This window comes from Tursiops truncatus, chromosome 21, assembly GCF_011762595.2.
Source record: "Tursiops truncatus isolate mTurTru1 chromosome 21, mTurTru1.mat.Y, whole genome shotgun sequence".
Classification (NCBI taxonomy): domain Eukaryota; kingdom Metazoa; phylum Chordata; class Mammalia; order Artiodactyla; family Delphinidae; genus Tursiops; species Tursiops truncatus.
Window position 1 is genome coordinate 7,923,209 of NC_047054.1, and position 25,228 is coordinate 7,948,436.

A 25,228-nucleotide genomic window follows, 5' to 3' on the forward strand; every position below is an offset into this window, starting at 1 on the left:
CTGGACCAACCAGCTTATTTATTTTAAGCCAGTCCATGAGAATAGTTTTAAGAGTCAAAATTTACATGAATAAATAGTTGCAAAGAGTCACAGAATCTTCTTGTTTTAATGCAAATGGTCTGTCTTGGAGAGTGTCCCCATCATGCCTGTATTCTGATGTTACTGGGTGGAGTGCTCTCTAGATGCCTGGCTCTGTTCCTTTATAAATTAACCACAGGTGTACCAGGAGTATGGCGACCAGTGTAGGGAAGAAGCCTGGAGTCCAGGTGTGTAAGCTCCTCAGTGTGGGGAGGGGCAGCAGGAAGGGTTTTTAAATGTTGATGAGCAAAACAGTGACAAAGTCGATGGTAACAGATTGTAAGTTACCATCAGGTCCTTAGTAAGACCTGACCTCCTACAAATTTTCATTTCTCAAAGCTGCCGCTTCCTTATCATTGAGGGGGGGTGATAAAAACAATTCATAATAGAAATAAGATTCTGTATAAAAGGCTTTTGCAAACAATGAGTGATCATCCTGACCTCTGCTCTTTTTTTTTTTTTTTTTTTTGCGGTACGCGGGCCTCTTACCGCTGTGGCCTCTCCCGTTGTGGAGCACAGGCTCCGGACGCGCAGGCTCAGCGGCCATGGCTCACGGGCCCAGCTGCTCCGCAGCATGTGGGATCTCCCCAGACCTTGGCAGGAACCCGCGTCCCCTGCATCAGCAGGCGGACTCTCAACCACTGCGCCACCAGGGAAGCCCTGACCTCTGCTCTTATTCCTTGCCCTCGTCCCTCCCATCCCTCTTGCTCTCCGAAGACAGGCATTCCATCTAGGGAAACCTGAATTGTATGGTCCTCATTCTTACCCCTCCATAAAGAAAAGAATTTCCCCAGTGCCCTAGTCACCATCAGTTTTGGTACATGACATTAAATAAGTCAAAAGATGTCCCGTTTAGCAATCACTGCAATGTACTGCCTTCTCTGATATTTCCATCCGTGTGCCGCGTTTCTAGCTAATTAGCATTCTCATGTGTGCAAAGTTTTTCATTTCTAATTTTATCTCAAGTACCCTGTTCATATAGCCTGTCCCCTCCTCAGACACATTCACTTAAAATAAAACCACTCTCCCTCATCGGTTACAGCAGTTCTCCCATGTTTATGTTGTCAACTTTCCAAGTCTTACTGTAGTTGTTACTTGAGGTTGGGGGTGTCTTTTTCTTTCCCAGTATTTCAGACCCTCCTTGCCTTTGATTTCACTACTCACCTCTCATCCCTGGGTGCCAATTATATTTCTCATGCTGCTCAGCCAGACTCCCGAGGCTATGGACAGCAGTGTGCCTAGGATGGAAAATGGAGGAAAAAATAATTTAAAAAACCCAGCGCCCAAGTTCAGTGTTCCAGGCACCGCAGGCCAACACAGAGAAGCGGTCACAGAGCTGTCTGGTATGAATTCCCTACAGTAACTTACTTCCTCTAATCCCATTTGGTTTATGCTGCTCTAAATACCTGGCATTAGAGTTGTGATATAAATCAAGGCTTTCACAGTCACTTAAAAATCAAAAGGGGAAAAAGCCTCTAGGAACCTAATAATAGGCTTCATCTACGGGCTGATTACATGACGGGTGCGAGAGCGTTCTGGAGGGGCATTCAAACCCCAAGTAGGGAACCTCAGATGAGATAAGAGAGATAAGCCCAAGGGGACCATGGATTTCTCTTCAAAACCCTAACAAGAAAAGCTTGACACTAGGTGGCAGCAGTGCCCCATGATTGCCTTCCAAATTAAACCGGCTTTGAGATCGGAGGGTGTTTATTATTATTAACACACAGATACAACCATATTGCAAAATCAGCCCATCTTATTTGACAGCAATCTCCCACCCTCTTCATACTTAGGATCAGAAATCGGGCATGAATCGTTGTAACTCTCTGATATGTGATCTGGCCAAAGAAAATACACCAAGTAAATCACAGCAGAAATGGGCAGTTACTGGTATGGGCATCATTATTTCTCAAAGAATGGGAATCGGATAGATGTTCTGCACCCCAGAGAAAGGAGGTGGCACTAAAGACTTCAAGCAGAGCCCAAGGAAGGCGACCCTCAGCCTGTAGCCTGAGTCGGTCCCAGTTAAGTATAAGGGTGTTCAGCTTCACAGGTGACATTCAGCGTTGCTGATGAGGATGCTAATAAAGTCCGAGGCATCCACGAGTCCTAGACCAGGATGGTTAGATTTTGGAAACGTTTTTTTAATGGCAGAAATCCTTCTTGGTGACACGAGTCATTAGGAAGAGCAGTGCAAAGACGAGACACCCTTTCTCAGGAAGTCAGCTCTTTAGTTCTCCAAAGAGATCAATTGTTTTTCTGATGAGCAGCTCGAAATGAACTACTGGAGCACTTCATGGGTCTTAAAAAGTGTTTTTGTTCACTTGCTGAGTTACAGGTACCATCTGGGTTCTGATTTAAGATCCCAGAAGGGGCGACCCTCGTTTCTACATGCCTAGTTCAGCCTAAAGAATTTGGGTTCCACTGTGAATTCCCCAGTGATTGAGCCATTCTGTCTTCTGTTCTCCCCCCAGGGATGCCTGGGGCAAAATAGGACTCAGCAAGTGGAAAACCCGGGTCATATCTGGGGCTGCAACTTTCTGAGAAGCAAATGTGCCCCTCCTCTTTAGGTGCTCATCTGTCTATGAGGGAGGAGAGTTTTGACGGAGGGTCCAGTTTTTCCTGGTAGGCTGTAAGGAGGCCGAGCCTACCATGCTTCGGTGCTGAAATTTCAAGATTGTAGCCCTTCATTTCCTGGATTCCCCATTGCGTTTCTGTGTATCCCAGTGACCGCTGGGACAAGGGGAACCTAAGAAAAAGAAGGCAGGGGTCTAAAACATTATGAATTGGTCAACCTATAGCTCATGACCCGTTGCCAACAGTGGGCCCGTCACTCCACCAAAATCACCCAGTGATGTGAGGGATGCAGCGTTTAGGACCGCTGGTGTTCTGGAATGCTTCTGGACACAGAATATAATCCTCTCTTCCTAAGGTGTGGGGTTTCCCTGTTCTGGTTCCTCCAATCCTGTAATGGAATCATCTAACCCTTTTTGGTCAAAACGGTGAATCCTTCAAATGACCCTTTGTAGGAAGACCGGCATTCACCTTTGGTTTCCATTTTTCTATGAAACTTCCCCTAAAATGCCTTACCTTACACATGCGCCCCAGATTGCTCGGACACCTCCTCTAGGAGTTGGGTGAAATCTGGGCCATTCTATCAACCACCAGGTTCTCTCTGCTCCGTTTATCTTTTTGCAGATTCAGAAAAGAAGCTCTCTTTTCTCAAGTCCCTACCCGACCCATTCTGTTTTGTATAGGGTTGCACCTGAAGGTGTGCCAGCGCGCCATCTCTCATCACCAGACCCCACTGTCAATTCTAGACACCCTTCCTAATTTTGAATTTATTCTGAACGTAGGTTTGTGCGTGATTAACCCCAAGTCAGGACATCGGAAAAGCTTTGTAGCTCCTTGCCAGTCGTCATCTTGCCAAAAATGATCTCGAAATAAAGTAAATCGATGTTTATTTTCCTCCCTTGGAGTTAGAGCCTTGGTGGCTCTGTTTCCCACTGGGTTTCTTTCCCAAGTTACGACGCAGGGGGCTTCTCTCCAGGCAGGCACGAAGAGAGATGGGCAGACGGAGGCCAGCCCTTGCCCTCGCAGCCGCCCCCTCTGGGTCTCGGAGTCGCCCGGTGGCGTGGCATCTCGCGGGTGTGTGGCGCACGTGTCCCCCGCGCGAGCGCTCAAGTCTCCTTCCCTATCCTGCGCACGGCGGCGCCGGAGGCCGAGGAGAGCGCGGCGCGGCGCGGCGCTGGGAGCCCGGGGCCCGAGGCCGGGCTCTGTCTGGGATGGCGCCGTCCCAGCCTCCTTCCCCTCTCCGTGGGTAGGGATGGTTGAGTCCGGCCGCCACGGCAGCGGCTCCTTGTGCAGCTAGCAGCCTGTCTTCTGCGCTCTCCGCCTCCCCTCCCTAGACTGGCTCTCCTCCCCTCGCGCCCCCTCCCCCCCCCCGCCCCCCCGTCCCTCCCGCAGCTCCCACTCGCTGGCTGGCTCTCCAGCTGCCTCCGCTCCGGGTCTCTCCCGGCTGCGCGCGCTCCTCTCCCCGCCTCGCCGCCTCCCGCAGCCTCGCCGCCTTGGTGCCTTCCTGCCCGGCTCGGCGGGTGCTAGTCCCCGGCCCCGGCCCGGCAGCCCCTTGTCGGCGCTCGGAGCAGCGCAGCCCTGCCTGCAGTGGTTCGGGACCCGATGCTATGAGAGCGAAGCCAGCCGGGCGCCCAGACCTGCGGGAGGCGTCGGATGCGCGGCCGGTCTGGGGACCGGGATCTCTCCCCCGCTCGCCTTGCCCTCTGGTGATTCTCTGGCTCTGTCCGTAGCCCTGCCGTGCCTCGGAGGAGACGGGCGCATCCAAGAAGAGCCATCGGTGTCGTGCGCGTGTGGAATATCTGCAGACATGACTGCGTGGAGGAAATCCAAGTCGTTGCTGGCGCCGCTGGCGCTGCTGGCGCTGTGCGCGGGGCTCCTCACCGCAGCCAAGGGTAAGGCGGGCTCGCCGGTTGCCGGGGGAGATGGGGGAACCCTCCGAGGCCCCGTTTGCGAACCAGGGGCCCGTTTGGAGGAGGGCAGGGTACCGAGTGGCCGGCCTCCGCCGGTGGCTCTCCGTGGCAGACGCCCGGGGATCGCGATGCAGGGAGCCAGCTTCCATCGCCTTCTGCCCGCCCTCGTCGCCCGCGCCCCACCCCCGCCTCTCCTTCCCCCTGACTTGGGCCGAAACGAAATGTCTCTTCTTTTTCGACGCTGGGGGCTGTTAGGCAGAAAGGAGCCAAACCCGAGTTGGGCTGAAACCGCGCCGCGGCGGGTGGTGGTGTCTCCTCGGCGATGTGGGCACAGCGGGTCCGGGTGGCTCGATGATTCCCGGGACGTTCTCCCCGGACCCGGAGCGGCTGGGAAAGTGGCCCGGGCCGAGCGGGCCCGGCAAGTTCTGGCTCTCTCGGGGTCCAGGTGCCACGGCGAAGCGGCCTGCAGACCGGGCACCGCGCACCCTTCCTCCCTCTCCCTCCCACGTCCACGGCCAGGCCGCCCCCTCCTTCCTCTCCCCGCACTTTGCTCCCTGCAAGTTGGAAGGACCCGGCGAGGTGCGTGGAGAGGGCAGGGGGACCTGGACGGGGTTCAGCTCCGGAGACAGTCGCCTGCTCACAGGGTTCTTCCCCGCTGCCACCCCCTGTCAGGGGAAGGAGTGTCCCCGGGTCGGTCCTCGGCTTGGAGCTCCGTGAACTTGGTGTTCTCCTTGAAACGAGTTTGGGAATGTTTTCCGCCAACTAGCCTACGGGCTGTAACCTCGGGGCTGGCAGCAGCTCCTGCACTTGTCTGTTCTCTGGGAAAGAAAACAAGGTCCCTCTTGATTCAGAGAGAGGGAGAGAGAGACAGAGAAGAGAGAGAGAGGGATATAGATTGATTTTCACATTGCAAAGTACCTGCCCCCATTTCCTCATTTTAGCCTCCTTGGATACTCGCCCCGCGCTCGATCCATCAGCATACACCGTCCCACTCCTGAAAATATCTGTATCTATATTTTTTTTCTTTTCCGTTTTAAAGGATGGAGTCAAATCATGTTTTTGTTTATTTTTTAATGGTTATTTGCTCTTTCCCATGTAAAACTCCCCTTTCCTCTCTAGATTCTTCCATCTTCTTTTCCTCCCATTTTCTATTCCTTCAGTGTTCCAGATTCAGGGGTGATTGACAAGGCGAAGGAGGACTGTCTCTGGTGCCATAGGAAAACTCCAGATGGGCCGGGCCTGGGGCGAGATGGAGCGACGGCAGATTAGGCGTCCCCGCGCGTTGGCTCCTCTCCGAAAGCACTGGGGTGTCACAAAGGGGTGTCTGTGGGAATGCGCCGCACGATCCCAGGGAGCGCAAACGCAGGGTTAGTTGCTGGAGCTCAGGGTTGCTCGGGACTGGGGAGCTTCCCAAAGACGCCGACCTTCCGCCCACCTGCCCGGCTTGGTCCAGCCGCCCCGCCTGGGGCGCCGCTGCTGGAGCCTCCGCGGAGGCACGGCCAGCCGAGCCGGGCGGGCGGGCAGCGGCCTCCGGGCGCGCTGGATTGGCTGGGCACAGAGGGCGAAGCAGGAAGAGTCGAGGGCGAAGAGGGCTGTCCCTGGCAGGTGTATGTCTGTGTGTCGGGGGTCCCACCAAGCCCCTGCGCGGAGAGGAAACACCTGCTATACAACTCTGCACAACTTCCCGCTTCTCTCCCCAGCGCTCCAAGCCCAGCTGGGCCCCGGCCGCCTCCCGGCCTCGGCAGGCAGCTCAGCCTCTGAGCGCAGTCTCGGTTCCCCGCGGTTCCGCGCGCTCTGAGCGCCCTTCCCCTGCAATTCGCAGGAGTTGCTGCGCCGAGGAGGCGGCGGGTCTGCCGGGGCTGCTTAATAATCTGCACACTTGTGTGCCGGGCGGATGCCGCCGCCGCCGCCGCGCGGGTGGGCCGGGCCTCTGGGCTCGGGCGGGGACGGGGCCGGGGGCTGCCCTGGACGATCCCGGGTCAACCCGGCAAGGGGCGCAAAGTCCTGGGCTCCCTGGATGGGCAGCCGCACGGAAGACAGAGCCTCCTGCGCGCTGGGGGTCCTAGGTACCGGCTGTAGAAGCCAAGAAGTGGAACCCAGGGTCACCTGGCGTGCGCGGTGCGAGATTAGGTTGTGTGTGTGTGTGTGTGTGTGTGTGTGTGTGTGTGTGTGTGTGTGTGTTTGCGCGTGGAGCGGTCGCGCTCACTGCGCTGTTGCTTGGTGGAGGCTGCGGTGGCTGCGCGTAGCCCCCCATCACCCCCGGGGGGTCCGGGGCCGCGTCGCCTCTGCGCCTGCGGGGTCAAGTGGGCGCGCAGGTGGCCGCGTGGGAGCGGGATGCGGGCAGGAGGCTGGGGACGCCAGCGCCGGCGTGGCCCTGCGAGCGGTCTGGCGGCTGGGGGGCGGTGGGGGGCGGTCGTAGTCCCCTTGGTGAGCGAGCCCGGGTGGCCAAGGTCGGGTCTCTGCTGGGGGGCGCCCGGGCCGCAGGCGCGTGGGAAGGCTTCCCTGACGAGGAGCGGGGAGCGCTGGGGGCAGCGCCAGCCGCCGCCGCGGGAGCCGAGCCGAGCGCGCCCAGGTGGCGGCTCCCGCGGCGGCGCAGGCGGGCGGAGAGTTCTGCTGCGTGGGGCGGAATTCGTGACCTGTTTGCGAGTCGTGAGAGGCTGGAGGCGGCTGCGGTCGCGGTCATCAGAACTCGGTACCTTCAGTACCCGGGTTGTCAGCTGTAGTTGATTGTGCTTTCAGTCGGGGGTACCCGGGATTCCCTTGTGATTCTTTTTCTTTTTGATTACTAACGCTATTGTAAAGGTTGAGTCTCAAGTGTACATACCTCTTTAAAAGCAGCACACTTGCAGGGACCACGGGAGAGGGAAGAAGGCTTGAAAGCCTCTACAGTAGTCATCTAGTAAATAGGTGGAATAATTCATTCCGTGAGCACTGAGATTTGCGCCCTTTATCTGGGGCTGATCTGGCTGTTTGGACAGAGTTTGCTTCTCAGTTGTGTTTTGCCAGTTTGTGCAGCAAGGAGAATGCAGCTATTTGCAGGCATTATTCAGAAAGTGTACTAAAAAGAGGCACATATAATAGTAGCCCTGTGGGTCTCACCGTAGGAAGTCTGGTAGAGGAAGGTGGAGTGTTTCTCAAAATCCCCGATTCTGAAATTCACCAACCCACCCAGCAAAGAGATTTAAGTATGCGTTGCCCAAACTTCCACAGAAACCCTACAAGGGGGGGGGGGGGTGGTGGAGGGGGGGGGCGGGGGGGAGGGGGTGGGGAGAGGGGGGAGGGAGGGGGTGGAGAGAGAGAGAGGTGTTTCCCAAACCTGCCTACTTCTGTGTGAGTTACCTCAATTCTCATCACCAGGAAGGATGCTAAGACCTTTCATTTGCTGGCCAGGATCCTTATGGCTGGACCACTGCACACATATGTATATATATACTCTCTCCTGGGGGAGACAGGAACTCCTGTGGATAAGTGGCTTTCGGGGGCAACCCCTGATCACTAAAAAGGCAGGCCATCTAAAAGGAAGTTACCGTTTCTGCATTCATGATCTGCTTAGCAAATCACATTTATTTTTTATTGAGTTGTCAAAGGATTCTGGGTTTTTTTGTTTGTTTTTTGTTTTCCAGTTTATAACTCTTCAGCCCAGAGCTCTAGAGCTTCTGGAGCACCTATATAATTCTGCTTTAGGGACTTTAAGTCCTTGAAAAGGTAAGCAAAGGAGAGACTTTCTTCCTCAGTGACAGGTTTTGTAAACTTGACTAGTAGGACAGTGAGGTCTCATTAAACTAGTCCCAAGGAGCCAATAGCAGGTGGTAAGTGGTAGTAGAATTCCCTCAGGTCTCAAGAATCTCTGCAAACACAGGCCTTGAAAGGAAAGGGAATCACTGTTTTGATATTGGCTTTCAGCTGGCCAATCCTGCTTGATGAGAAGGCCAGGACTACAGTTGAAAGTTCGTACGGGCAGAAACAGCTCCTCCTGGGGGCAGTGCTTCCTTAGTCTCCAGTTTATTGTCTCAAACAAACACCAACAGGGCTTTGAAAATGTCAAGAAAATGGTTCTGCTTCCTTTAAGAAACAGATAAACAAAGGCTCCGTGGCCGGTTAGCGCTCATTGCAGAGGAAATAGCAAATCCAGTGTAGACATTTCTAAGCTGTCAAAATGCAAACGGCATATTAAATACTCTCTGCTCTACTGAATTCTAAGTGGGCCTCTTTCTGCTGAGCTCACAGTGAAAATAAGCCACTAGGACCTGCATACGTGCGATTTAAACTTCACATTCCCTTTAGCCTTTTCTGTCTCTCTGGTGAGGTTCATTTCTCTCTGGAATTAAGAAGTTGATTGGGTACTCCTTGCATAGAGTAGATGACAAAGCTATGTTGTGTTTTAATTTTATTTGTTTAGCTAATACATCAGAAGAAGACATCTGAGTTAAAGGTGTAGATACTGTACAGCCTACGTCCTCGGGTTGCCTGGTCGTATTTAAAAGCCTGTTGGTCCCCGTGCCACTGGAGTAGGAAGCTGGATTACTGGACCAGTAGTGGTAACTGATAGAATCAAACCAGTTTCACTCTGCAGTCAGGCCACCATGGAGACCAGACGCGGCTAATGTTTGAAACAGGAGAACTGGTGTGGATCTGCCATCTGGGGCAAAGAAATTGACACTTAGGCTGGGCTGAAAATAACTGATCCTAAAGGAAATCGACCCCTTGAGCTTGTCTTCAGTTACATGGCCACTGGGCTTCGCTCACTGGGTGTCCATTTCAGAACCACCTATGAGTATGAAAATCAGATAATCGTATTTGGGTATTTGCCTAAGTGCAAGGAAATAAGTCTCTTGTACAGTGATGTTAAGATGACCTTAAATGACCTTTGACTAATTAATCTGTCCATATGTAGGGTGGAATTTAGGCCCTGGTATGCAAGTGCATAAGTACCAGAATTAAAATTCCCATTATAGAAAAAAAGAGTAGAAGAAAATTTTTTCATTGAAGTGGTTAAAACTGACTGGTTGTAGCAGCTTTTTATGGAAATAACGCACACTGTGTGGTCCTCCTACCCCCACAGACCAACCTCTTTGGATACAGAGTGTGACACACTTTTTTCTTTTCTTTTCAGTTTTGAATTTAGCTGCCATTTCCTTAAATCGTTATACCAACCCCTAGCTGGGCGGAGAGGAAATGCCCTCAGTGCTCTAGGGAGGCCTCACAGTCTGTCTTTTGTCTTGAGTATCTTTGTTCTAGGTGGAGGGGATTTCATCATCGCTAGGCACACCATCTCATTTAGCAAAACCTCCTTCTGCATATGCTGGAAACATTCTACTTGGGAATAACATCACAACAAATTAACTTGATTTACAGTCACTGTTACTTTGACCCACTATATGTCTCTCTTGCTAAAACTTCTTTGGTGAATGAAAAACATGCAGGTGTGGACATGTATTAAAAATAACTACTGTATCTTTTATGCTTCTAATACATATTGCAATTTATTGGTTGAAATCCTCCTGCTTTATCTTGCACTAGTTTTAGCTCAGGGAAAGCTATAAAAGGGAAAGGAATATTTCACAATTATCATTCTTTGCAAATATCAGTAGAATAAAAGTGATACCTCCATCTTATGCTTATAATCTTAATGTGATTTTGCCCCATTGTCTGGAAAGCAGGAAGTCATGAATAATGCTTTGTGATTTAAAAATTATCCTTGTTACTAACATGAGATCAAGGGAGATAGAGGCATGAAAGAATCTCGTTGGTACTACTACTTCCCAGTTTTTTTCACAAATGAGTCACTTTTAGGATTTTATTACAACCTGAGATTTAAATTACATAAAATATTACCCTGATTCTAAGCACCTTTATTCATTTATTTTCGGGTTGTGTGTGTTTTGGAGGGTCTTCACCTCAGTAAGATCCAAGAAAACCTCATGTGGCATGTAGATATTATTAATGTAAATCCAACTGTCTGCCTGATTTTTCCAGATAATTTTAAGCCACATGAGTCCCAGTGGAATCAGAGCAGCTTTTGAGGACATCAAGCATTTCTCCAATGTATGTTTTGGGTACTCAACATGTTACCTTTATCGTAGTAGATGTTGGCATTGTGGCCTTGATGTCGAGTTTTTGAATAATCCTTTGCAAACTTTGTGTGCAGAATAATCACTTGAGGCCTTGTTTAAATGCAAATCCCAAGGCTTCTCCCTCCAGTGTAGTAGTTTTGGGTGGTGTCAGAGATCTATCTTTCTATCTATTTAATCTATCTATCTATCTGTCTATCTCTACCTCCCTTTCAATAAGAGTCCTCAAAATCTAATAACCTCTTCACCAAATATACTATATTATGAAACTGTGCAATTATTTCAAAAGATTTCTTTTTTTTTTTATTAGTGCCCCCGTTATCTCTGTTCATCATTCTAGGCTGTTTAATCTTTTTTTTTAATAGTTTTACAGCAAAGCTGAGATTCAAGTTCCTTGTCCGTAGTGTTTATATTATGGGATGACTTCAAGGGATAATTGTACTCTTTCATATAAAAATACCGGACGAATAAATTATTATTTTTTCTTTTACTCTTTAGTATACTCTGATGTGATTAGTGTTACAGAAAAAGGAGCTAAGTGTTAGATTAAAATTAGCATTATTTGGGGAGGGATCTCTAAAGCCTTTGAAATTAATTGTGAATTCTAAGCAGTCCTTTTCCAGATGCCTGGTGAATCTCTGTGCCTTTCTTCACAGAAACTTACTTATTTCTCCTCTTGTTTTTAAGAGAAAGTGTCTTTATTGATCTTTCACAAGTGAGTAGTTGTCTACATGAAGTTGAGAGTCACGTAAAATATATGGTGGGCTCTCGCCATTCCTGTTCCTATAAAATTCCACATCCTTGACCTGAGTTCTTAAAACCAGAGAACTCCCTGAGTGCATTTTCACTTCCTTTTTCTATCAGTAAGTGGATAATCAGCACCACAGACCTTTGACTTTTATGCAAATAGAGAATCTTCAGAGATACAGAAAGTTAAACACAGCTCCTTCTTAAAAAACGGATTCTCCTGGGCTTAAGGATATTCACTTTTCTTTCAAAGGATGAACCAGAGTGTGCTCAAAGGCTGTCAACAATTTTTGTCTCCTTGTTTCAGACTTTTTTGGTGTGTGGTTAGAAAAGTGATGTACTTTGATGTATAATACAGCTGTGGATAGTTAAGACTTGCAGGGTGTGATCGACACTTCATACATAATAGAGGAGGGACCCTGATGACATAAGAAGGGTCACGTTTTTACAAGAAATTAACAAAATGGAGCAGGTACTTCCCTTCTTGCCCTACAAATGTAAATTTCTTTGGCATCAATCTTGCCTTCCTGTCTGTCTCATTCTTGTTCTCCTTTCTTTCAAAATATAATTATTGTGAGCAATTTAAGTCAAATCCAGCCATTAGAGTTTTCTCTTTTTTATGGTGCTGGCTCTAGAGACGAGGTTGCAGTTTATCTGTGGGCTACCTGCTCGGTATGGGTGCTCCCTTTTGTATGGAAACAATACATTTTCTAAATATAAATCCTTATACTTAAACAATTTTTTTTGTAGATGACATCAAGAGAAAGTCAAGTGGGAAAAATCATCTCATTATTACATTTAAGCATCTAGGAGGAGATGCTATCATTTGAGGGAAATGTATGTTTCTAGTCAACTACCGTGCTTAGCAATGAAGACCTAGGGGCCAGAGAAGAGATTTGGGAAGTCTAGACTCTTAAATAGGTTTAGAGTCACCCTTCTGCTCACTTGAAGCATTACAGCAGGTGGCCACTAGAATCGCTCAAGTCAGTATCAGCGGAATTCACAAGTACTTGTTATTTACCTACACACTTTATAAACAAAGAAGACTGAATCTGTGATGCCCCTCCTGGAGCTTACATTCTTCAAAACAGAAACAAGAAAACTAAAATAGCTGGACTTTGATTAGTGTTTATACAAATATTAGACTGTGTCAGAGACATTAAAGTCATGCAGATGTTGGAGAGGAGTTTGCATAAGAGGTGAGATCTTGATTCAGCCTCTCAGAGAGTGGAGGAGAAAAGAACAGGGACAAAAGGTGTGAGAAAGAAGCTGAGTGAGAACTGGCCCTGAGGAAGTACAGCCAGACACCCTCCCCACACTTTTTTTAAAGCGCGGTGGGGACCAGGTTAAGTGTTGAGCGTGTAGATGAACCTATAAATATTGATGCTTGGTGGAATCCTCCTCAGAAATTCTTTTGTGGGTCCTTAAAGCTAAAAGACCAAATGTGAAGGCATGTAAGCTACTGTCCTAAGACTATTTCCTGAAATATGAAAATATACATCTTTTTCTTGGCCTTCCCTCCTCCTTCCCTCACACAGCCAGTGGGTCAGGCCCTGCCATTTTTTGGCTGGGAATCTATTTCTTGGAAACGGGAATTTTTGTTTTCTCAAACATCTTTTCCCCCCAAGTCCCAGGATTGTTGCTGTAACTGTCGTGTTTTGTTGTAATCACCTCTAGAATGTAATACAAACAGAACATTGGGTAGGAAAAAAAGCCCTTTTTGGTTTACTGGTAATGTGTTTTGGCATCCTAAGTACTATATGTACTTGTGCAGAATACAGCGTGTTTCCCCCAAACTGACTTGCAGAGTGTTTCATAATCTGGCTTCATCTCTCACGCTCTGTCTCTATGCTTCCTCCTGGTGACTCCAACTTCAGCTAAATCAGTTTAATGCACATCCTGAAATGCACCTTGATTCCATTTATCCCGAGCCTAGCAGCTTGAGTCCGCTTCTGCTTACCTCTCCCTTAGCCAGTCACCCAATCGCTCCTTCATCTGAATTTCTTTGTTACTTACTGTGTTTCACGATGATCTTTCATAAGATTGTAAATTGAAAGTTTAGGATCTTCTAAAACAAAACAAACAAACAAAAACATTGTTTGCTGGTTTTGCTTCCGTTGGTTTATATCATTCTTACTCCATAGATTTTTTTTTATTGAAATATAGTGGATTTACAATGTTGTGTTAGTTTCCAGTATAGAGCAAAGTGATACTTCATAGATCTTAACATTTGGAGGATTGAAAGACATTCTTGGAACTTTCAGACTGTCACCATGCTTCCTTATACATTCACTATTCCTTCAATGAATAAGCAACTGTTCTCATATACCTGATTCTCTCCATTTTTTTGTGAGTCAAATTAATGTGTTGAAAATATTTTGTGAAAGCACTCATAGGAGAGAGATGACCAATGGAAGGTATCAGTAATGATTTTTTCAGGTCACTGTGCGTGATTTATTTATTCACATACCTAAGCTAGAACATGTCAAAATAATTAGCTTTGAAACACTATATCCAAGTTATTACTTTGCCACCCTTATTTGATTCATTCATGTTTCTTTCTCATAATTGTTTCTCTTTGTATACAAAGTAAGGTATCTAGGCTGTTTGCAGTTTTTCTTCTTCTAGTGATAATAATTTAATGATATTAGAGCGTGTTCAGATATGTCAACCTACAATTGTCATTTTGATCTTCATGGCTATTTTCTCTCTCTGCTTTTTAATTTAAAAGAATTGTATAAGAGGATTATAGAACAAAGAAGAACCGATCTCTTTCTTTTACCACTGCAATTACAAAATTGCCTTCCCAGTGTTCTCTAGTGGCAACAAGACAAATAGAAGAGACATGGTGTCAGGGTATTTAAAAAATGAGGGGTATTCTGACCCGAAAGTACCAAACTACAGCCATGCCAAACTTGGGGGTATGATTTATAGCTCCTGGCAAATGTGTTTTTCTTTCAATTTTATGATGGATGGACAATAAGAGGCCTTTTAAAAAACAGTTGTGATAAAAATAATATGAAGTGTTACATGACAAAGTGAGGTGATGATGGGTTTTCTTACTTTTATATGTACGAACAAAACCTGTGAGAAGGAAAAAAAAAAAGTACATAAATTGGAGATCTTGTGTCATTTATTTAAGCCTTAAAATCAGAAAAAGAGGTTTGAGCCACTTTTTTATGCCTTTCAGTGAGTGTTCATTCTTTGTCCCAAATTAAGGAGGAATCGAGTCAGAAAGTGGAAGATATTCATAGCACGATCATGTTATGTTGTCCTCTGCTCCCCACTTTTATCCTCCCTGCCAGACCAGACATCACCAGGAACAGTTAAGAGCTAGAAAATAAATTAAAAAAAAAAAAAAGAAAGAGCTAGAAAATCGAGCTGTGAAGGACGATTGGAGGAGGAGTCTTCCTTCTCAACACTGTTTGTATCAGCAAGCTATTGCTGTGTAACATTATTACAGCAATCCAGAAGCTTAAAATACCTCAGAGATAGGATTACAGGTTCTCTGTGTCGACGTCTGTGTACAGAGTAGCTGGGTCACACGCCCTCTGCCTGTGATCTGACAAGGCTGTAATCAAGGTGTTGGCTGGGACTTCAGTCTCACCTGAAGCTCAGCTGGGGAAGGACCCAGTCCTGAGATGACTCAGGTGGCTGGCAGAATTCCATTCCTTGTGGTTGTAGGACTGAGAGCTTAAGTTTATTGCTGGCCATTGGCCAGAGCTCACCCTCAGTTCCTTGAGAGGCCATCATGGTTCCTTGCCTAATGGGGCTTCCCAGCATGGCTCAAAGCCAGAGGAGAGAGAGACTCCAGCAAGTAGGGTGCTACGGCATTATGTGTAATCATATGATCATGGACACGCAAGCATGTGTAGCCCATCACTTTTTCCATTATTCTGTTGGCTAGAAGTAAGACCCAGGTCCTGCCCACCTCAGGGGGCAGGGAACTGTAGAAGACATAAACATCAGGAGGCAGAGATTGTGGAGGCCACCCTAAGAGTCTGTCCAGCATGGTGTCCTAGAAATATATTGATATAGAAAGAGCATCGTTCAGTCAATAAGCAGATGGCCAAGGACCTGATTAAAACTGGGCAACAAATATAAATATTTTACAGAAAGAGCAAACATAAATGATAAATGTAGGAAAAGATCCCTAAACTTATTATTGATCAAAATAACATTGAAAAAATAATGTTATATTTTCCCCAGTGCCTTTTGTAAAACTACACTTGGTATATCACATGTTAGCAAGTACATAGAGAAATCACTTCCATACACTATTGTTGTATATCTAGAAAAATTTAGGGAGGAGATAATTTGGCCATACCAATCACAATTCTAAAGTAGCAGATATTTTAGCCCAGAAATGTGATACATCCTCAGCAATATATGCGTATTCATTTTAGCCCTTTCCCTGGTAGTGAAAAACTGGAGCTTAAATGTCAGTTATCCTAAAATAGCTAAATAAATTGTTCTGTAGCACACTGTGTTACCTTTACGAAAGCATGTCCACGATAAAGGATTAAGTTGAAAATTCAAAATAGTATGTATATGCCATTCCCATTTTCATGTAGGGAAAAGTCAAGTTACTACTTTACACATGTAAAAATATCTGAAAAGATGCACACATTATAGCATTGGCGTTTAAGTGTCGTTTGACTTTTTTGGGTAACTGTGTCAAACTTCTCTAAATAAAATAATAGTTCTTAAATTGAAAAGAATTACCTGGAAAGAAAAAAAAAAAGACAGGTAGCTTTTATCAGATCATGCTGATGAGCAGAGATAGATTATAAGATTTTTGAACTTGAAGTGACCTTCAGGTTTATAAGTCCACTCTCTTTTACTTGTGTCCAGAGAACTTGAGTCTTGCACAAATTCATAGGGAAAACTACGGCAGAACTGAGTCTAAGCGAACACTCCTCCCATGGGAGCCCACATGCCTCTTGGGGACCCAACTCTCCATCTCCCCCACCCCCGCCATACCCCTGGTGTCAGTAATCTCCTGACATGATCATCTGTGAGGACAGTGTGGCTAGGAATGTTCTAGGCTTAAACTAAAACCCTGATATGATCCTAGCAGCTAGAGAAGCACAGCATTCAACCTTCGTACTTCTGAGATGGTCCAGAACCGCTGGGGGCACTGCAGGACCCTCAGTAGGATGGAAACATGTTAAACGATTTAGCTACTTTGTTAAATTGTTACCTGCCATAATTTTTTTTTTAAGTCAGGAAAAACACAGTGCCACAATGTCACCTAGCTGGTGGTCCCTTTGTATTCATAGTTAATATATTTTCTATCAACGATCATTTGAAGGACACATTTGTCATGGAAGAATATTTAATTCCGAAGAACTCAACACTTGAAATTCCACTACACTGAAATCTTTTATTTATTGGAACTGCTCCAATTAGTACAGTTAGACAGTTGCCTGTTTGCATTTCTTAGTGATTAGAAGCACTTGAATCATGAAATCACTCCACGGAAGTGAGAACCAGTTCATTTTTTTGGTTGACCATTAATGTCGGAGGATAGAAATTGTCTTAAGTTTTTATGTGCTCAGGGTACCATTTTGGACAGGATATACAGAAATGCTGTTTTATGTGTCCGACAGCATCCTCCAGGCAGCTAAACAGTTAGGGTTCAGTCTCTATATCTGTCTCTAGTAGTATATGCCTTAAAGGACGTAAGACTCTCTCATACACTGTATCCTCATCTTTGCAAAGAGCTGTTAACTGGACTTAATAAGGATTCGATGAATGAGCACAGATAAAAAGCTTAGAACGGTACCTGGCAGTTACTAATCTTAAGTAAATGTTACAACTGTTTTATCACGGCAACTAAAATATTAGACCGTCAATTCTAGTTATGGCCACAGAAGTAGCATTGGGGAAAGCCCAGTTTTGCTGGAGAGAAATTATTTGTAAGTGGAGATGAATAATTTAACAATTACATTTGTATGTGAGTGTCTTATATTTTTATAAGAATCATCCTGATACTAGTTTCTACAATTCTTTGGGATGTTCAGAATACTTTTACATTCGCTACTTCGTTGACAGATTTAAAAAAGTACATCGATTGCTCAGTTAGGTCAAGTGATAATCGGATCCCCATCATGATTTGGCCTCATGCCTCACATTTGGGTTGAATAACGTTAAATGCTCAGTACAGGCACTTTGAAGAAACGTGTTTTAAAGTCATTTATGACCAGGAAGCCTTGAAATGTGAAGTGACCATGAGAGAAACAATAAAAGAAAAGAGTAGAAAGCTTTTTAAAATAGCATCGTCTGAAGGCTCATTGGCTGTATTCTTGACACTATGCAATGCTTTTATATTCAGAAAGAGTTTGTATATTTTTTCTAACTGCATAGTTTCTCTTAAGAAAAGTATCTGAGGTTACTTTTACAAAGAAAATTTGAAATGCCGTGCCTTGCCAAGTAAGCCTTGTGAAAAGCCTGTGTAGATGAGGTCTTTGCTAGGTGGCATAGTAAACATTACCTTTCTGAACATGAAGGACAGTCGGTGGAATTGGAGAGTCTGGAAGATGAAGGTGTGTAGAATTGTTAGGACCCTGTTCATTGACTTAAACTCAGACCCCTTCTGTAAAGATGGAGCAGTCAGTAGTGCCAGGACAGTCAGGCTCTGGCCCTTTCCTTCTGGTCTAGGCTTCCCAGTTTACCCAGTTTAGTGTCTCATCACTTAAGTGTGATTGACCATTGCATTGAAAATCCGCCATACCTCCTCCTCCTGCTCTAGGTCTGAATACCTGTGCTGAATATTCAAAGGTAGAGTCTGTCAACAGAAATAATCAATAAGCAGTCAATACTAAGAATAGAAAAGAGTTTTATTTGAGCCAAACTGAGGACTACAGCCCGGAAGCCAGCTTCCCAGATAATGCTGAGGAACTGCTCCAGAGAAGCAGGGTTTTCAGCACAATTTCATGTCTTGTCAGAGCAAAGAACATTAAACAAGCTGGGGATACATTGCTTCAAGTTTTCAAAAAAAAACGAAAACCAAAAAAACAGACCAGCCTGTACACAGAGAGTCAGTATGGCTTTGGCTTCTGGGAAGGGAATCTTACCATTGAAGAAGGATGAGCATTGGCCTCCCAAGAAGGAAGGCATTTCGTCTTTATTTTTAACATGGACACATTCTTTACTTCTGGTCAATGAAGTTATTATTTAATTATCTTCTTAATAATTAAAGCAGGTGTACAATGTACATCTGATAGACCGCAAACAGGCTGTTCTAGTCAGCATCAAATTCAAGTTAACCCACGTATAAGCCAGAATAACTTCCCCGCACCTTGATACGTGAAGATTTCTTTTATCAAGTCCCTACGTGTGAAAGCCCCAGTTAGAGTGACTCAGGTACGTGCTGCATGGTGGTCTGTCCAGGGTCACGTGATCAAGATTTCCGGAACAGGCAGCCCAGGACCCCAGTAGCCGATAGCAAAACACGAACCCTTCAAACTCAAGGGGGCCCAGTGCTATCCAAGGGACCGTCCGTGTCTCCCCATCCAAAGTGGCCAATTGCAGCCAACACCGAAAGCTGCCGACTCGGCCACTCTGTAGGGCCTGCAGAAGAGGAGGGAGAGGCCTTGGTGCTGGGGACTCAGTGAACATGGGAGCGAGTGGGTGGATGAAGTACTGAAAGGTTGCTCAGCCGGTTCCTGACAGGCCAGCCCTCTGTGTCCTCAGGTGGGGTCCTGCCTCAGACCCCCTGCTTCCATGCCCACTGCATCTTCTCCAGTGAAAGCTAACTCCGCAGCAGTGGAACCTGTGCTTCTGCAACTTAGTTCTAAATGGAGTCTGTTCCAGAGACGCCCGTTCAACATTTCTCCAGCAAGCGTGACTCCAGACCTAGGTTCTGCCTGTCACGTGGGGCAGTGGCTTTGCCAGGATGTACATCAGCAGAGTGATTTCGGTGAGGTCCACCTGAACGTGGTCTTGAGTGAGGTGCTGTCCGGGTGATCTTCTCAGGACCTCTGGGAATTTAAGTTTTTAGGCCACTTTTAGAGCCCAGGAAAGAGAAGACATTGTTCCCCAATGTGCAGGAGACCAGGAATATGTACTCACCACTCACACACACCGGTTTCCTTTAGCTTGAAACCCTTTGCCTCTGCTACAGGATTAACTGCTAAATGAGCTTATGCTGAGCAGTGCTGTGTTTTGAATGATGATGAGACTTCTTGCCTTGTTTCAGAGAGTAGAGCTTTACATTCTAATCTGATCTTTGCAGAATAACTCATATTCTATTTGGCTATTCTTGAAGGAGCTATGTCATCAATTAATTTTTTTTCGAGATAGAAAATAGTTAACAAAAGCATAAAACTAATGATCAACATTATATAGAAAGACTAAGAACCAGTGGTTGAGGAATACATGGTCCATGTAGAGAATCGCACCAATATGACTGTTGGTAGTAAAATTTGTATAAAAACGAGCACTTGACCAGCACTTACCATGGCCAGTTCTCGCGCATACGGGAGACACCTGACAAATTTCAGTATTTGGAGAAAAAGGCAACAACAGGTGCCCTGATTCCACCACTTCAGAAAACACTTGATCCCCCTGTGGGTCTTCTTTGCTTATTGCTGACTAGAGATGTGTCTCAGCATATCTTTAAGCACTGTTGCACTAAAGTGGCACTTACTTTAATAAATATTTGATAAAGAAAGATGCCAGTGGAAGGAGTAGATGTGTAACATACCTACCATATCCAATTTATTCCTAAAATGACACCTTTCCAACACGTGCATGCTGGGCTGAGCGTGGGGATGGCGTTATTCAATCAGGTAGTTCTGAAGCAAAATACCATCTTAGCTTGTGTAGGATGAAGGCGCATAGTTGTAGGTAAATTTCAACACATGGTGCATTTGTTTTAAAGCTATTTTTAATATTTTTAAAATTGAAGTATAGTTTATTTACAATGTTGTGTTAATTTCTGCTGTGAAATTAATAAAGTGATTCAGTTATACCTATATATTCTTTTTTAAAATATTCTTTTCTATTATGGTTTATCACAGGATATTGACTATAGTTTTCTGTGTAAAGCTATTTTTAGATTATTGGATTCTTTTGGACAAGATGAAAATATCAGTCCAAAGAATTTTATACATATTGAACTTTATGCGTGCAGAGAGCTAAAAACAATATAGTAGTACTGGAGGGGCAGTATGAAATCATTCTATATGTTTTTAATAAAATTATATTCAAGAACAAATTGCTGTTTTTGCATTTTGTTAAGATGCCTTCACTAATTTAGTGCAGTATGTAAATAGAGGAGGACATCTTTTAAGACATTTGAAAGTAAGACAAGGAATAGACAAATTTTGAGGTAGTTACCCATATACTTGTAGATACATTGTTAGAGAAAAGAAAAACCATGATTTGCGATAGCCCCATAATAATTATAAACCAATTTTAGATCCTTATGTCTAGGAAGTTATTACCTGCAACTGAACGAAAGCTCCATTCCAAACCAGAAAGGCATACCTGTCCACTGTACAAGGATTCCTTTTTCAATCAGATTTTCTCATAGTAAATAAAATTGTTTTTTTTTGGAGGTAGCCAGTCTGCAACTTAGGAAACAGTATCGATCCCTCCTGATCACTTATCACAGACCCTTCTGGGCTACAGAGGCAGGGTCCACTCTATTTTTTCTTTCGTCTTATTATATATTGTCAATTGTGTATACACAGTTGATGACTGTCACGGGTTGTCGTGGTCTTTGCCATCACAACACTTGGCTGTGGTCTGTGCACACAGGATACACATTGGGGCGCATGTATCTCTTTGAATTAGTGTTTTAGACTTATTCAGATATACACCCAGGAGTGGAATTGCTGGATTATATGGTAGTTCTGTTTTTAGTTTTTTGAGGAACCTCTATATGTTCCATAGTGGCTGTATTAATTTTTCTAAGGCAAAGGAAACAAAAGCACAAATAAACAAATGGGACATAATTAAACTTAAAAGCTTCTGCACAGTATAGGAAACGATCTGCAAAATGAAAAGACAACCTACTGAATGGGAGAAAATGTTTGCAAATCTTATGCTAGATAAGGGGTTAATATTCAAAATATATAACAGCCCATACAACTCAATGTCAAAAAAAAAAATGACCCAATCAAAAAATGGGCGGAAGATATAAATATGCATTTTTCAAAAGAAGACATAAGATGGGCAGTATGCACATGAAAAGATGCTCAACATGGCTAATCATCAGAAAAATGCAAATCAGAACTACAATGAGGTTTCATCTCACATCTGTCAGAATGCCTATTATCAAAAAGACAACAAATAACAAAAGTCAGTCTTATATTTGATCACAGAGACTTTTTGATTTCTCACTACATTGAGCAGGAATAAACTCTGTAGGTTTCAGTAGAAGTCAACAATATTTTTATGTGTTTATGTTGGTTTTTAAAGTTACATGTATCATTTAAATGCTAGAAAGAGTTCTGGAACCCAAACTAGGAAAATCAATGCTTCAATACAAGCAAATCTTATTTTCAGTGCAAGTAAATTTCACATGGATTATTGAAATTCATGCAGATGTTTAGTCAACTAACTTTACTGAACATCATGTATGACACAAGTCCTGTTCTAGTTGCCATGGGTCCAAAGTAAATGAGATAAAGTGCCTGCCCTCAAGCATTTTACATTCCAATAAAGGTGATTTTTCTCAATAATGTGATCAGAATAATAAAAAAAAACACTAAAAAATAGTGAAGCGTGCTAACAAGATATTGGATCTTCAAAGAAGAATCCATGTTTCTCAGTATGCTGTTACAGTTAATAAATATAATATAGCATGAGTTTCTTTTGATTGCCCAAAAATTCTGAATCATTTAGGTTTTATGCGCTGTTTTTCCTTCTTTGTGATATCCTTAAAAGAATGAAAATTATGAAACAATAGAATCAAATTCCACAGAAAATCCAAGTGATTTTTTAAAATTGATATAGTCGATTTACAATGTTGTGTTTCAGGTGTACAGCAGAGTGATTCAGTTATACATATATATTATATCTATTCTTTTTCAGATTCTTTTTCCTTATAGGTTATTAGAAAATATTAAGTATAGTTCCCTATGCTATGCAGTGGGTCCTTGTTGGTCATCTGTTTTTTATATACCAGTGTGTATATGTTAATTCCAAATTAACCTATCAAATGAGTTTTCATTTGTAAAAATGACAGCTAAACCACACAATATTTACAAGGCTATACTCTAAAAATAGGTGACAGTACTTTCACTCATTCAGTGCAGACATTCATGCGATTTCACTTTGTTTCAGACACTAGGAAGAAAAATTCATGAGATAAAGTGATTAAAAAGGCAAAACTCCTGATTTCTTGGTGTCTACAATTTAGACTTCGTAAATCTTAAGTTTTTTTAATTGAAGTGTAGTTGATTTAAATATTATATTAGTTTCAGGTGTACAGCATAGTGATTCAGTATTTTTATAGATTATAGTCCATTTAAAGTTACTATAAATATCGACTGTATTCCCTGCCCTGTACAATATATTCTTGTAGCTTGCAGCTTCTTTATTGTAGCCAGCAAAATGTGTTTGTATTCATGCACCCTCAGGGATGAAATTCCCTGCCTAACACACAACTTCTTTATTCGGGGTCCTTGAAAGAAATTCAGCGATTTCTCTTTGAGTATCATCTAGTGTCCTATTCCAGGGTTTTATGATGCCCTTAGGGGAAGAATCTGTATCTCCACACCCTGAACCCAAGTCTCCATCCCTGTAACCTCTCCATGTGTGATCTCACCTCTGTCTCCCAGGACAACGTAGAGTGATAATACTCCTCCTTTCATCAGACAGATCTGAAAATACTGGGAAACGGATTTTATATTCCTTACCTTCCTCTCCTCAGCTTTTTATCCCCTCACATTTTCCCAAGTCCCTTGAGACTTTCTTCAGTTTTTGGCTACTGCTTTTGAGATAAATATTGATCCCTAATAACTATTTATTACACCTAAAATATATAATGTCTGCTCCCAGTGAATGGCTTTTATGGAAAATATCTTATAAATAATCAAGTACTTGTATGTCTGAGTTAACAGGGGTTTAAAGGCTACTTTTCCCCTCTTAGAAATTACTTGGTCGAGTCCACTTATCTTCCAATTCTGTATTTTCCACATATAATAATGAGACTTTTATTCATTTTCAAAGAAATGTAGTTTACAGAAGTTGATAATATTTATACAAGGGATGTGAGACTAGAAAATAAATTGTTTCAAAAATATTTTTCAGCTGTATATGTGCAAGAAAATAAGAATAATCTTACACATTTTTGTGCATGCCTTTGCAATTAGAAATTATAGTTTTGAATGTGTGATAAAGATAGCCTACTGTTAAATACGTTTCTGACTTAAATCTCAAGAAATTAGGGCAGATAAAAATAAATCTTCCTCCCTTTCCTTCTTTAGTTTCCTAATAATTATGACAAATAGCACCCGTGTTCCAACGTTCACTCCAAAAGACTAGAATTCAGGACATTTGAATTATTATAGTGTTAGGAGAATGCCTTCTCAGTATCCCTTTATGAAATGGTGTCTGTTTTACCATATGGTTTCTGAGACTGACTGTTCTGTAGGATCAGAGTTAATTCATGATTCAAGAATGGATGTGGAGGACATTCATACTAAAATCATTTTTAAGAGCTTTTATGTAAAAAATGTGTTTAATCACTTTATGAACTTTTAATATAGGTTATTTGATAGCATTAAATCTCACTTTTCAAAGATGCCATCTTTATGTCACTCTGTTTTTGGTTTTTGTGCTCAAATACTATAGATTATAAGAACTGAAAGGGACCTTAGATTTCATTTTGTTCAGTCTTAACTTGGTGTATGAAAGAAGTACAATCTAGATGAAAAAAAAAAAGTCAAGAGCAAAGTGAAGACTAAAGTCCAGATCTGTCACTTCTCACCCAATCACAACCAGATGCCCCCCTCCTTGAAACCACAGAGAAAGTTCTCGAATTCTCTTCTGAACCTATAAATGTCACAGGCGAACACAGAATTGTAAAGTAAATCCAATCTTTGTTACATAATCGTACATTTTATCACTTTCCTTTTCAGTGAGATATTGAAATAACTTTCTAAAATGTATGATACTTTTATTTTGGTGATTGAAACTAGGAAGTTGTCTTGATTTTTGAGATCCTGTAGATGGTAAATTCTCTTCTTTGGTTTTATAAAAAACAAAGCATGACATTTGCTTTGTCACAGAGTCCAAGTTGTGAATTAACATGGCATTTTCCAGGCTATTTATACATAAGACTTTATGTATAAATCTTTTTTTATGATATGTTCAAATGACACAGTCACAAACACTTTCTATTATTTCATGCAGTAGATCTATTTCTGGTAACCAAATCAAAACCGCTAGCATTTAGTGTTTGCATCGTGCATTGCCCAAAGTTATCAAGATGAATCTTAACGTTTTAAAAGGATCTTTTTTATTACATGAGAAGAGAATTATAGTGGAGGTCATCAATGACTAAATTTTGTTCAGGTAGAGCATCTTTCAAAAATTTTGTAAAGTTGATGAAGATAAAAATCATGACAACATTAGCAAAAGAACTGATATCACTTTTTGCATCTTCTGTTCTGGACGCTTTAGTTTTTTTTAGCATCTTTATTGGAGTATAATTGCTTTACATGGATGCTTTAATACTCTGTCCTTCGCATAGTTTGCTTATCCTCCTCTTACAGACCAGGGCACTGATGATCAGAAAGACTCACAATTTACCTGTTCCCAAAGTGAACCAAAGGCAGAATCAGGAATAAGTTTCAGGTCTGAAGTCCAGTTCTCCTACTGTATCCTGCT